At 39.7% G+C, this 15,921-nt stretch overlaps 1 protein-coding gene across 4 annotated transcripts in view; it reads left to right on the top strand.

The window, feature by feature from the left end:
• The first annotated feature begins 4,628 nt into the window (after window positions 1–4,628).
• LOC142487140 (cadherin-10-like) overlaps window positions 4,629–15,921 on the top strand; it is a 636,808-nt gene continuing 625,515 nt past the window's right edge. Inside the window, exons 1-2 of one of the 4 annotated variants that reach the window (XM_075585911.1) lie at window positions 4,629–4,969; window positions 8,160–8,248. The gene's annotated coding sequence lies outside the window, so the exon portion shown is untranslated. The remainder of the gene's footprint in view (window positions 4,970–8,159; window positions 8,249–15,921) is intronic. The other 3 variants (XM_075585910.1, XM_075585909.1, XM_075585913.1) reach the window with 3 other exon arrangements.

A 15,921-nucleotide genomic window follows, 5' to 3' on the forward strand; every position in this document is an offset into this window, starting at 1 on the left:
GCTACAACCAGAAAAAAGCCTATAACGGGAGACCTGGTCTCTTAACAGCATTTATATCCGGCAAAGCAAGGAGGTAAAATAATTTGTAATTTATTTCATGAATGGACAAACACACAATGTTTCACAATTACAGTCTAAACACAGTTACTGGGATGGGAGCAAAAGAAATAATTTGTTTCCAGAACGAAATGTTGAAAATAAAGTCTTTAAGAACAATTTAACAGGAGCGGGAGTTACTCGCGAAACGGCTTGAAAATGTCCTCGGTCAGCGGCGCCAACTGCAACCGCTGTGTACTCCGACGGATCTGCTTTTTTTTCGTTCTGCCACCACTGTAATGGCACTTGGAATCTTGGTATCTTACGAAATTTTAAGCACTTGGATGAATCTTAGGTGAATCTGATTCCCGATGGACTGCATGTTTTTTATAAAGTTAAAACCCTATACCTAACAAGTGCAGCCAATCTCTCCGTGGGAATAACTTTTCCCACCTATCCTGCAGTTGCCAATACTTCACAAACCTGCCAGAGGGGGCTTCTCATTCTGCTAAGGGCATGCGCAAACGAAGCACCTTTGCTTCTTAGCATATGAGACCCAGCCCCTCTACCTGGCAGCAGTAAGTCTGGGCTGGCCACCATTTGCCAAACTGCCCAGAATTTACACTAGGATGGGGGTACTTTAGGAACCCCTCCACACATAACACCTTAGGGACACTGAGCCCATTCAGTGTCGGACTTTCACAGACATTGTGGCATCAAGCAACAGTCCGGAGCTGCAAATCCTCAGCTAGTTTATAGTGAGTCACTAAATGCAAAGTAAGTGGGTTGTGTCACGGGAGTCCAAGTTCAGAACACCTTTTTATTTTATAACTGGGATCATTTGATTGAGCAAAACCAGATGGTAAAATAAATGGTAATTTATTTCTTGTAAAAGACAGACACACAACGTTACACAATTCAAGATTAACACACTTACTGGGGATGAGGCTAACAAATAAATCAATTTCTGGAAAGAAATTCCTAAGATCACCTTTTTAGAGCACTTGACAATGACCGGTAGTTACTCACAAAAAGTCCTGGACATCTGTTACTTCGCCGCTGTTTGTGTGGCGCTTGCAATCTCCTTGGAATTGGCACTCCTCCTAAGCTGCAGGCCCTCTTAAGCTTTCAGGCTCTCATACACTAACCTAGACAGGTTATCAGAGTGTGGAAATTCTCCTGCCAACCAATCACCGATTTGCCAGTATTGTAACGCAGGGCAAGCACCTTTTCTCAGGTAGCAAGCGGGCATGGGTTAACCTAGCCCCTCTGCCTCTTTGCATACTGAGCCCATCCTCTGCTCAGGCTCCACAGAGTCTGGATTTTGGTAAATGATCATTGGACAGCCTTGTATTAGGTCAGGATGCAGGTACTCAAGTATAACTGCAGTGCCCCTCCTGTTCTAACACCTTGGCATCCCTGATTCTTTAAAGTAAGGACTTCGGACAGACACAGAGGCACCAAGCTTGGTCGCCAGCTGGGTTTTCCGGAATCCATGACTTCGAAAGCCATCAGTTCATATACAGGTTATCACATTAAACTATACCCATTTAATAAAATATATTGTGTCCTGTTTTCTGTGTGCTGAAAGTTATGGGTTCCTATTCTGGTGACAGGAATGGAGTGAGTGTATATTCCTTACAATCACGAGCCTCATTTCTGGCACACATGAGAAAATAACTTTAAAACTTTTAGACACTTTAAAAACCTGCTCAGCTTTATAACCTAGCTGGAGCAGCCCCATAACCCCTACACTAGGTTCAGTATAACTGGGCATGTATGTGGGTACCTTTGCTATACTGGGGAGCCCCTGCTATACTAAGGACTCTGTGTATACCTGCAGATACCTGTTAACCCTTTCATACCCATTTACCTTGTCTGGAAGATGCTGCAGCAGGGACTCTGGCGGTGAGTCGTAAGAACATTTTCAGGGTCCGAGGTTGGAGGAGTAATGCGCTAAGCTGTATCCGAAGATATCACTCCATCTCCGGATACAACTTTTGGGGTATCCCAAAACTCCTGAACCCCGCTACATACAGTAGACACATTCTAAAAAGATTTTCTCCACCAAACCCACCCTGAAATTTACAGCCTTGAAATCTCCCGATCCCAACATCCCAGTAAAGGCAAAAATCACATCATTCTTTAATGTTGCAAAATCAGTATACAGTTGCAGTAATACATTTTCGACATCTGGGTCCCAGAGCTGACACTCTAAGACCATAACACCCGGGTCAGGGTTAACCAAGTGGGCTTGACCTTTATTATAAGCCTGGTTAACCCCTTCACTATCACAGGGTGCTACAATAAATGAGTATTTCCCTGTCTCTGGTGTCCTCAATGAAAGCCCAAATATGCCTATTATGTTTAATACACTATTTGAGGGGGACTTTAATTCATCAATTTTTATAAAACGTTATAAAATTGTGTTATGGTTGTTTTATAGGTTCCCCTGAACTATGCGCACAGCAAGTTTCAGAGCTCTAGGAGCTTTCTAACAAAAGTTAGCAAACAGACACTTTTATTATTTAAGCGCTGGACTTAGAAACATTTTTACTCTCGCTACCTTATACCTGTTGGGAGAGACCCTAAACCCCTACACTGGGCTCTGGGGGTTTGGGCACATACTGGGGGACCCTTGAATGTGATTTCTTCCTGCCAGGTTTTTCTGTTCTGGTCTGTGCTGAAGCAGGGAGATCTGGCAGTGAACAGCTAACTGCTTCCTAGGGAGGATTTTGTCCGGTGGTCTTTGTCTCCATGTCTCCAGGAATCTGGTAGGATTCCTGGGTACATGTTTTGGAGGAAACAGCAAGTCTTGCCCCCTTCTACCCAAACACACCCTGGCAACATTTTACCGTAAAATCTTCCCCTAAACTCATGCCCTCCGAATCTCCGCTGGTTGGCACTCCTGGAAAAGTAAAACACACACATACTTTATTAAAATACAGTGCACATGCCATAACTGGGTTGCAGAGCTGACACTTCAAACTCCCCAATATGGCTCAGGGACACCCATTCGGGCATAATACCTTTATTGTTGGCCTGGGTACCCCCTCACCATCACAACAGTAAATTCAAATAATTATTCTGTCCAATAGTTTCAAAGGGATAGAGTAAATAGTATCCGCAGAACGTGTCTCACAGGTTTTTTTTACAGTGTTTTTATATAAACCACCTAGACATTGTTATCTTCTTTGAAAGTACTGCTCTACTCTACCTAAAAGCTTGTGGTAATTCTGTGAGGGTAATGTATGTAGCAGGGATAGTACACTGGCACTGGGAATGATAGATAATCTAGACTATGTACAGCATTGTATTTAATAACATTAATTGAAAGATTTATGTGACAATTCTGCAGGCATTAGTATACAACATGCATGTTTATTGCAAAAGCATTGTTCATTAGTACATGACCTAATTTACATTGGTCACCATTACGTAATACTTGCTTTTTTATATTTAAGGAATTTCTATATTATTTTGCTTTATGGTAAAAAGTGGTTTATGCGAATCTCATTGAAATGTTATTGAATATTTAAGATGATTTTATGCTCATATTCTATTTGGGATGTCTTTTTTATAAAGATTCACCAATTCCCAGTAAATATCCATACCTAAAAATTGCCAGTATATCAGAAGTCTCATAAATCAATAACATTTAAGAGTACAAATGGTATATATTGTTGTAGAGTACTATTTTATTACCATTTTTGTGAGCGCACATATTTAATGGTGAAATTTTTTGTAGTACAAATGTAATCACTAAACATGCATAAACCTTACCTTACAAAGATCTCACAATAAACATGCATGCTGTATTTCCCTTTTTTATGCTGTATTTACAACCTGCACAAATTTGCTGCACAATAAGAACCCATTTATTTGTGATGTAAGCATTCAATGCAATGATCACATATATTACTGCTGTGAAGCGCTATGTACATTAATGGTGCAATATAAATATAGCCATACATACATACATGATCATCAGTGATCATAAGTTTATTTTATGAAGTTATACAATACATATCTTATAATAACAATGCACTTGATAGATGTAAAAGCAAGATGCTTCTGTAAAAATTATTATATACAATTGTTTAATTTGATGGAGAACTATGACAATCTATTGTGGGAATGAAACCAGTATGGCCTGCTATGACATACTGTAATAGACATACTGTACTGTACACTCAAGGGTAAATAAGCTTGGGGAAGACGATGATTTATGTGATGAACAAAAACGAGAATTTTGCAGCAGAATAACTGCTCTTACTTAAATCAAAATTGAACACTGGTTTCTTATATAAAATTGGCAACAATGAAAATCACATGAAATTTGCATGTCTAGCAAGTGTAACAATACTAATACTGTTTTGTACTATTGATTTTAAATGACCAGAATTAGCAGAATAGCTAAATTGAAAGAAAGATGTTAGCTTGTTCTGTTTCATGAGTAGACAAATGGAGATTACAAAGCTTTAATTGTGATTACCTTAAATTTCAAACACAGAGGAAATCATTATACAGCTGTGGTCTTTAACAAAGCCCTCTTCCACCCTTCCTCCGCATTCACTTGCAAATCATTTTGCCAGTAACAGCCAGTGCTCTCTCAGTCCCTAACCTTCCCATGGTAAGTACTGCAGTTCTTTCAGCAGAGGCTCACTGTGTGAGGGAGGTTTTTTATATCAGAAGCTGAATGAAAGCCAATCAGAGGCAGAGCTTCCCCCTGTCTTTGCTTTCCTGCCTTCTCGAGTTAAAAGTGATGCTGTGACTGTGAGGAAAAGCCTGAGTTAGATTCAAGTAGAATCATCATTGGGAAAATAACAGCAGATAATATTACAAAAAAAGGGGAGACAAAAGGAAATATTCAATCCTTGCTGCTGAATTGGTTGCTACATCTTCATCTCCAGATACAGAAACACAATCAAAGGTAAGATATATCGAAAATCTTTTTTTTAAAGATATATTTGTACACTGATTCATTGTATTAGGGAGACAGCAGTGGTGTGAGCCTTGTAATACAGAACAACATTTTTCTAGGCAATGTAACTTTTAATGTAGTGAGCCTGCTTAATATGAGATGTGATAGGGGAATTAAGCAATTTGCAGGCAACCACAGACCATGTTTAATACAAAGTAAATCCATTTGTAAAGTGGACGCTACAACCAATTCCTCTTAATGTATATATGTACTGTATAATATATAGCAAGTTTGTCCAGTGGAATGCAATACCGAGTACTTGTTTATTCATATACTGTAGACTTAATGGTTTATTCCTTATTTAGAAGAAACATTTTATATATACAATGTGTGTGTGTGTGTGTGTGTGTGTGTGTGTGTGTGTGTGTGTGTGTGTGTGTGTGTGTGTGTGTGTGTGTGTGTGTGTGTGTGTGTGTGTGTGTGTGTGTGTGTGAGAGAGAGAATAAAAAGATCACTTGTGAGCACATTCATGTCTAACGTGAATGTGCTCACAAGTGATCTTTCATTTACTACAGTATATGCTATATAGTGAAGGTTTCTTGTCGCCTTTTTCACCCACCATAACTTAAAATGTATATATGTATGTATATGTATGTACGTGTGTGTGTATAATATATATATATATATATATATATATATATATATATATATATATATATATATGTATGTATGTATATATATATTTATATATGTATGTACGTATGTATATATATACACACACACACACACACACACACACACACACACACACACACACACATACATAATGTACATACATGGTGAAATTGCATATTTGAACTGCAGCAATCTCCCTTAGTAAAACACATACCGTACGTATCTGTCTACTGTAAAGCAGGTATGTTTTGAGGTAAAAAACAAATGGGTATGTAAGTAGGGAGATATGGGAATTTCATAAATTTTATAATGCTTTTCACATTTGAATCAGTATATAATGTTTTGTTATTCTTGAAAATATGGAAGGGAAGTAACACAATATACACAACAGATAAGGAACAGAGAAATGAAATACTGTGAGGGAGATTGCAGAGAGAAATTCCAAGAAAAGGACGATAGGATAGATTTGCTTATGTTTGTGAGACCATTTGTTGTCCCTGGTGATATAAAATCCACATTTCAGGTTGTGTTCATGCAGCATGTTTTCATGTAAAAATACGTGCCCCCCGCCACCCTCCTCCCCCCAGCATTGTACTGTATGATTTTGAGTTTTTTTGTAACAGGATAATGTGCTAAGTGTACTGTACATGATACTTGGTGCAGTCAGACAATCAAAGCAGCCTTTTAGTCTCACAATGATTCTGCACATGCAATCATTTACAAACAGCACTCAACATCTTATAACTGACCTATCTTTACCACAAATGGAGCTTTTTCCTATAATCTGTATCTTTCATTTCTGTAAAAGCATCCCTATTATACAAAAAAATGCCCATCTGTTATTTGCAATATCTGTCAGGATACATCATGATGTATTGTACTTTTTCCAGGCAGCTAAGAAGAAAATGTGCCCACTCACACTCACAAAAGGTGTTAGGCTGTTAAAACGCATAGATATATAAAACTTATACACAGTATATACACACACACACATACGTATAATTGAAAGTGTTAGTTGTTATATTGAAAAAAGCTTAACTTTCACACTGCAATGAATTTACAGTGTACTGGGATATATTTTTATGCTGCAAAGGCAACACAGTTGAAATGCAATGCTATATTTGCAGTTAATAATAAATAAAGCAGCTCTACAGATTCAGTATGGCATGTACAGTAAGATAAATAATTTTGGAGCATTATCTGGTAATCTTGTTTGTGCCATGGGAACCCTTCTAAACCAGACTATTCCACCACCTTGCCAACCTGTTAAACAAAAGAATTGAATACAACGCTCATTTACAGTCAATGCAGCATCTCCTAATGGAAAAAAAAGAATGACATATTGGAAGTTATTTGTTTTCTATGGTATAGTTTTCTGTTTCTTCAGGATTAGTTTTGAAGGCTTCATGAGCAGCTCTGGAGTATACAAAATATGGCAATGTTAAAATACATCTGCTTATGGTTGGTACTGCACTTTTGAGAACCTATTTTTGATTTTCCACATGGTAGGGGGTAAAATAAAATGTCATGTATTGATTTAATTTGCACAGCTGCTGTTCATGTACTGCATTTATGTTTTTTTATAAGAATTTAAAATATAAGTGTACAGCATACTGTACATCTGCAGTAGTTGTCCCTTTTTGTAACTTTGAATGGTCACAGTTTGATTTTTGGATCTTAATGTTTGTATTTCAATAACAAGTGTGTATGTAGATAGATAGATAGATAGATAGATAGGTACAGGTACACATACACACACACACAAATATATATATATATATATATATATATATATATATATATATATATATATATATATATATATATATATATATATATATAGTATAAGGTGCACAAATGATATAAACAAACAATGTAACTGATATGCAATGAATGCTGCCACAATGTGTAGGATGCACACAAAACCAATCAATATAAAGGAAAGAAAAAACAAAGGGCATAGACCAATGCAAACAAATTTCTCAATCAACGTTGCTCCCTTCCTCCATTAACACACGAGAACACTAATCTGCTCCCGGGATCACAAGCCTTGGTTTGGATCACGCATGTGGATCAGTGTTCTCATGTGTTAACGGAGGAAGGTAGCAACATTGATTGAGAAAATTCTAGGGCAGCAGTGCGCAAACTGGGGGGTGGGAGATTTTGCTTGGGGTGTGTGGTGGTTACAGAGGGCCCGCGCTCTACCCCACTGCATTTAAATTAAATGCCGGGGGAGGTTTTAGGCCTCTGTAACTAACTTACCTGCTGCCAGCCGGGTCTTCGGCAATGCGACGCCGCAGGGTCATGGCGTGACGTCACATGACCCCCGCATGCCGCTATGTACTAAATCACGTATCCATTGTCCAGGTGGTATTTATTTTACTGATTTATTTTATACAGGTATACTTATCTGATTGAACTTCAGTGACATTGCAAAACCCTTTTAAAGAAAATATCTATAATGAAACCAATTGAGAACAGTGTTTTCATATCCCCTGCCTATTTGTTTTTTTATCCTCAACAGGAGCTCACATCCTGAATCCCTTCCAAACTGCTTTACAACCCCCCATAAAAGCAATTCATTTATGTAGAAAAAGCTATGAGCATAATAGGGTAAGAATTTTAAACTTAAAACATGATTATTATTGTGTATTCTAATTTCAAAACAACATGATAAAGAGATAAAAAGGTTAATTTGAAAATTGTACCCACGTCTGCATTTAAGAAAGTATGTTCTGTGTTTGAAAAATGATGTTGAGATCTGAAAATATGGGATATAAAGTATGTTTTATATGAGAGATTTAAGGTACATTGATGGTTTCATTGTCTGTTAACTACAGATAAAATAGGGATGTCAATGCAGCCATTCTACAGCCATTGTTTATTTCAAGGGTGAGATTTCCTTAGGGCTGGGACCCGCTGCGCTCGGCGGCGCGGACGGCCGCGCGAGCGTTCCCCACCAGCAGGGGAATCCTCCCTAGCCGGTCCCAGTCCCCCCTCGTTGACGGCTCACTACGCACTGTGACGCGTCAGCCGGCAGGGGATTCAAGAAAATTGTGTTCCCGAGCGGTGACGCGTCACGTGGTGCGCTGATGAGCCAATCAGCGGCGGGGGCGGGAGCGGGAGCTGTCATCAGGCAGCTTCCTACTCAAGGTAGTGTGTGTGTGTGTGGTATGTGTGTGTTTTTTGTGGCAGAAGGGGGAGGGAGCTGCTTACCTTACAGCAGCCCGCAGCAGCTCCCTCCTGCAGCCCGAGCCCGTGGAGGGAGGGAGGGGGGAGAGTAGCGGGTCCCTCCGCTCAAGCCACGCCCCCTCCCACCCACCTCCCACTCTGGCTCCCACTCCCTACAGACCGCATATTGCGGTCTGTGTCTGTCAGCGCCCCGCCTGTCTGCAGTGCGGGCGCGCTGACTGAGGGAGTGGGGCCTTAGCCTTAGAGTTGAACATTTAAGGTGCACAAACCTCAGCTTCTAAGAATACATGAAATACTCAGTAAATAGTGGTGAAATATGTAAAACATGCTTGGTTACACTGCTTAACAGTGCAAACAATATTTTTATATTTTAAGGATGCCTTGACTAAAATGTGACCATTATGATCTTGAGCTTGGTGAAGAATTAAGACATGCATGATCTCACTTCATTATGCAGATAGGCAGGGGCCACACTTGTGGAAGCTGAAAACATTTCCCAAGTATAAATATGAAAACGTGCCTAGATTCACTTTGTCACTGTTTCGCTTATTCTAAAATAAACAAAAAATTCCTCAAACACTTTTGAGCAAAAAGTTCTGAAAATGTAGCTAAAACTTATCTACAGATAAGTCCTAGTGCAATTGATTCAAACTTGTCTAAGTCCACCAGTGAATCTATATTCAAACAACATCTAGACCCTGAAATACAGATGCAGCGGCCGGTATCTGATTATTTCACGGATTGTATTCCTTTGCACACCCCATGTTGGTTAAAGATTTCTTGAAATTTTCCTGTTTTAAGACGCTAGTTTACTAGTGTTTTGATTGAGTGCAGAAAATTGCATTTTAACGTTATCTGCAATACCGTTGAGAAACTCAAGTGGGCGATTGGGAGTTGTTGTCTTAAAATATCTAATTGCAATTCAACTTGTCTTTTATTCCTATACAGTACTTCAAGTGTGTGTGTAATTGTAATTTGAAGATGAAAAATATGAGTTTAAACTGTATACAGTACAGTACATGGGAAAGATGTTCTATCTGAGGCTCCTTAGCTTTTAGCCATACAAAAATTCTCGAACTCTAGAAGATTTAAAATATGAACACACACAACAAAAAGTATTTTTAATGAATTAAATGTTTTATGGGTACAGGATAATAAAGTTAAAACAACAAATACAACTTCGCTCTCCTTCCGAATCTAAATTATGTAATCCGCACATGTGTTTTATGTTAAATTGGAATCTTGTTCAGCACATTTCTGCGCATGCGTTTCATTATGTAAACTTGTTCAGAATTACATGAATGTACCGTAATATACAGTGTGTTTCCTCACTGTACTGTACGTGTATGTAAACAGATTATGCAATGTATTTTAAATATTTTTGTAGTGTATGTCAAAGCTATATTTAGATACAGTATATTTAAATGACATCAGTACTTTATTTATAGTACTCCTGTAAGTTTATTTAAGCACTAAAGGCAACTTCATTTCAAGATTAATATATACGGTATGTCAGATATTTATATATATATTTAAATGCCTTTCCAACTTTATATTACAGTATGTACACTATGTACATTATAGTGCTACTGTAAGTGTAAGTGTATCTAAACAGTAAATGCACGTTATTTGCAAAATGCTTATACTGTACATTATTTATACAGTACATTGTGACTACGGTACACATGAAAAAACTACAGTATAAAATATGATGCCAGTACAGTCCATTGTATATACAAAGAATAGATATATGTGGCGCCTAACATATAAATATAAGTTTAGAAAAAGGATATATACAACCAGGACTGGTAGATGTGCAGATCCAAGGATATCTACAAATGGTGAATATTTGTGCTTATAAAGAACAAATAAAATGCATAGCATAATACTGTATGATAGGCATGACAAACATAACATATAACAAACAGCTTAGATAGTCAAAAGGTGAACAAATTATATTAACATTTAATAAAAAGACATAAAAAATGACATAAAAAATAACATGAAATATACATACGATAATATATAAAATTGAGACAAGTCAAACTGATATATCTGCCACAGTGGCGGAATTGCCCACTTACCAGACAGATGATAAGGGCAGGCAGTGGCTTGGAGTAGCTTGGTGCGTTGTTCCTCTGTGTTGTCATCATTCCACGTATCGGCTGGTGTTTTCGGGCGGATCGCCCACCTTGATACACTAATCCGAATGTGTAGTCAACCAGGAACCGACGGTGGCAGATTCGCCGAGTGTAGCGCCAATGGTCATGCAGACCGTAACAACAGATTTGAAATAACCACAGCCAACGGAGGGGATATTGTAAAAAATCGACAGTATAATCAGCGTGACCACCCTACGTGTTTCAGAAGCGCAGCTTCCTTCTTCAGGGTTATAATAATAATGTCCCACTTCTGAAACACGTAGGGTGGTCACGCTGATCATACTGCCGATTTTTTACAATATCCCCTCCGTTGGCTGCTGTTATTTCGAATATGTTGTTACGGTCTGCATGACCATTGGCGCTACACTCAGCGAATCTGCCACCGTCGGTTCCTGGCTGACTACACATTCGGATTAGTGTATCAAGGGGGGCGCTCCGCTGAAAACACCAGCCGAAACGTGGAGCGCTGCCAACACAGAGGAACAACGCACTCTACAACGCAAGCTACTCCAAGCCACAGACGAGAGGGGATACTCTCAGAATTATCCACTGCCTGCACTTATCATCTGCCTGGTGAGTGGGCAATTCAGCCACTGTGGCAGATATATCAGTTTGACTTGTCTCAATTTTATATATTATCATATGTATATTTCATGTTATTTTTTATGTCATTTTTTATGTCTTTTTATTAAATGTTAATATAATTTGTTCACCTTTTGACTATCTCAGCTGTTTGTTATATGTTATGTTTGGCATGCCTATCATACAGTTTTATGCTATGCATTTTATTTGCTCTTTTTAAGCACAAATATTCACCATTTGGAGATATCCTGGGATCTGCACATCTGCCAATCCTGGTTGTATATATCCTTTTTCTAAACTTATATTTATATGTTAGGCGCCACAGATACCTATTCTTTGAATATACAGTGTTTCTCTGACCAGGGGGTCAGAGTGGTATCACAGGCAGCCACCTATATCTCTGTATCACAGAATATTAGGTTTATTGTTCTAATCTTTGATCAGTAACATATCCATTCATCACATTCTAGTTAGCACTACAGTACCTATCCTGTTTTTTCAGTACAGTCTTTGTAAAACAGTAACTTCTAGTTTTTGAGGGGGGTTGAAGGAGACAAGCCATGCATGGCATGGGCTTGAGCACTTTACAGTAGGACTAGAGGTTTTAAAGTACATTAGGTTTTGGGGGTTTGGGGGGGAAGGGACATGGCATGCATGGAATTGAGCACTGTGTCTTACCTGGAAGTATTGCTGGGAGAGTTTCCTGTACCAAGGGGGGGAGAGGAGGGGGTCCTACACGTTGTCTTTGCCCAGCTCCAGACATGCAAAATATAAAACAGAAATAGAAAAAAGTATTATACCATGACGCCAGTACAGTCCATTGTTAAACAGGATCTTCTAGATTTTGATGGGGGTTCGAGGAGACAAAGCGTGCATTGCATGTGCTATTGCTCTTTACAGTAGGACTAGAGGTTTTAAAAGTACCTTAGGTTTTGCGGGGTTTGGGGGGAAGGGACATGGCATGCATGGATTTGAGCACTATGTGTGTCTTACCTGGCAGTATTGCTGCGAGAGTTTCCTGTACCAAGGGGGGGAGGGGGGTCCGGCATGTTGTCTATGCCCAGCTCCAGACATGTAAAACAGAAAATAAACATTAAACAATTAAATAATTTTAAAAATCAACTGTTTTTTTTTTAAGATTTAAAAAATTGGCAGCACATCTGTATTTGTAAATAAATGTATAACTAGTAGTCATCAAATAAGTCGATGGACCTCCAAGGATGAGCCCTTTTATGCCTCAAATGGCAATTGTTGCTGTCCCTCATGGTTCTCATAAGAAGACTGGTAGCTTTAAAATTGCACTTTACTTCCTCCATAATTGTTTTCCTTAAATTTGCTGGAAGAGCCTTCTTGTATTTATTGCCTTCATAATTGACATTTTGGGTTCACTCACTGTACAGCTCAAAACTGACATGGTGTTTAAAGATGAACTGGGCATATTTCTTAGTTAGACCAGCAGATCTGATCTTGTATTTCTCCTGGACGCCCTGGTGCAGGTCTCTCAGGGTGATGTCTGGGAGCTGTACAATCCTGGGTGATGGAGCGTGTGTACTTCTGGCAGTGGGCGGGGGTAGATAGTCAGGGAGGGTGATTTCCTCCTGTCTTGGCCTTGTGCTCAACGGGGTTGTCATCTCCTACAACAGAAAGGTATACATATATTCTGGAGATGAAGGGGTGAGTCTGGGGGGGCCCTTGTTGTGCTTGGTTGTGGAACCAAGAAGGTAAAATCCAGGGATTTAGAGGGTGCACGTGGGGGTTATGCGGTTCCTCCATGGGAGAATTAGGTGCCTCCAGGCCACCCTCCAGCTCCTGCATCGGACATACAGGGGCAGGGACTCCAAGCAAAGAATAAAGCACAGTGATGTTTCTCTCAATCTTACCCAGATGAACACCCATGCACCTATCCTTATACACCATGGTCTCCAAAAGATGGTCAATTTTGGCCTCCATTCATTCCCTGTATTGCTCTTTTGAGTTGTCAGTTGATTTCGATACCATTGAATGTTTTAGTCCTTTGAAGAGTCATAGAGAAATAAAAACGTAGTGATTTTATAAATGTAAAAATTGATTAAGTATTAAAAAAATGCATCAGAAAAGATTTTGTTTACAGCTCACAATTATTCTCTCCTTCTCAAAAAAAAATGTTACTTTATTTTTTTGTTTACCGTCTTATTTCTACATTGAGTCCGATTGGCAGTGAAGACTTTCCATTGTACACTAGTTCACAATGCACATGCATGAGGAACCAGGCAATTTACATTTCTATTCCAGCAGACAAATCATGAAACCGTCTTAGACTTTTAGATACAGTAGCTACTGTAGTCCCATGCCTCTGCTTTGTGAGGGATGGAGGTGAGATGCAACTCAATTGGTCTGTCTTACAGTACTGCACAGATGATCGTAAAGGATTAGAAAACAACTGTTTGAACTGTTTGCAAATGTAGTTATTTTCCAAAATCTTAACATTGATTAAATATGTAAAAAAAGGATCACTTAATTTTTTCCATTAACCATGAAGTGGAATAAAATCAATCAACATCTCCATGTGAAATTGTATTACAGGTTATGACATGTAATTGAATCACAGTGCATAGTGTGTTGTCCAAAATAATACAGTAGCGTGGTAAAGTTTAAAAAGCGTGAAGCCAATAATACTGAATGTATAAAAGTAAAAAAGGCAATGTTTTTAAAAAAGCGATATTAGAGTTCCATCGAACTTCATCTTTATCTTTTGACGCTCGATTTAAAAGTTTTGTTTCTGGAAATAAAAAAATTATGCTATAAATTCCTGTTGTACGCATGCATCAAGTCACAATCTAGTGCGCATGTGTACAAGCATTGACGGGCTATGGCAGGCATACAGCACACTATTAAGTGATAAAAAGAACCGCAAAACTAAAACAAAATAAGCTTCTCTGTACAGACTGGGTCAATCTGTGTTAAATAAATGATATCTAGAATATCGTGTAAAAGTGTTAGTGGAAAAATATAAAGCGCAATAGAGCGCACAATGAACTTATACTAAGATTGACCCAGTGATAGTGATGTGAAAGTGGTTAAGTGATGCTTTTTTTGTGGATCCACAATCCCTGAGGAAGTCAAACTGGAAAGTAGGCGAAACGCGTAGGGTTTTTGGCCCTCTGAAGACTCCATAGCTGTGAGGAAGAGTCCAGTCCCACGTGAGCCACCGTACCCTGAAGTGCTGACAGTCACCATTGAACAACGTGGATCGCAGTATCTTGGCGGCAAATGGGGACTTACACCGGGACTCTTTCAGTTTCAGAGGCAGTCCAAGAGTGGCGAGAGTGTGCCCTTAAAGCACTCATTGTGATTTACTTTTCGGGAGAATGTGAGTGTGTCCATCCCCCTTGAATCTAATCATTTGTGCATTAAAACTGTATTATGCTCTGTACTTCTCTTTATTTTTTACGAGAGAGTCACGTGTGATCAGATAATCTTTATGCAGACATATGTGAGTGATTTGTTCACTTAACCACTTTCACACCACTTTCACTGGGTCAATCTTAGTATAAGTTCATTGTGTGCCAGCACTTTATTGCGCTTTATATTTTTCCACTAATACAGTACACTATACCAGGCTTCTCTCCTCGGTGCCTTGCTCCACCCACCCTGCTCGGCCCCAGCGTCAAATGATGCGCAGGGTCATGTGACATCACATTGCCATGGTAATTTGACTCCGGTTTACCATGTTGACGCATTGCTGGAAGGGAAAGTATTATAAATGGATTATGGAGGCTTCGCACGATCCCCTGTCATTTAATTGAAATGCCTGTGGGGAGAGCATGGGACCTGTATAACTGCCGTGCCCCACCATAAATCTTGCGCTCCCCAGGGGAATTAATTTAATACTGTATAGTACATTATTTTTACTTTCATTTAACTTCATTATAAACTTTGCCAACTGGGTAGAGATGAGCCAATGTCATAGGGGTATTGTGCGTACAAGCTGGGGTCACTCATGTAGTCTGCATTATATTTATCTTCATTACACTACCGACACACTTTATTGAAGTGTGGTCGGTACCGCAAGCCGGGAAATCTCCCGGCTTGCTAGTGGCCGCCCCTCGGCGTGCCGCGCGTCATAGACGCGCGGTCACGCGTCATCGGGAGCGTGCGCCCCCTGCACGCGTGTCCAGGGGCTCCCCGAGGGAGCCCTGGTGTCCCGCGATCGCGGGACAGCGGCAGGGGGTTCCGGGGGACCCGGCGGACCCGGCAGCGGTAGGGAGAGCGCCCCGATCGGAGGGCGCTCTTCCGCTGCTTCGGCGCGCGCCCGTCACACTCGGGCGCGCGCCAGGCTACTGCTGCGGCACAGAACGGGCAAATGCTCGA

Source organism: Ascaphus truei, chromosome 2 (assembly GCF_040206685.1).
Source record: "Ascaphus truei isolate aAscTru1 chromosome 2, aAscTru1.hap1, whole genome shotgun sequence".
Taxonomy (NCBI): Eukaryota; Metazoa; Chordata; class Amphibia; order Anura; family Ascaphidae; genus Ascaphus; species Ascaphus truei.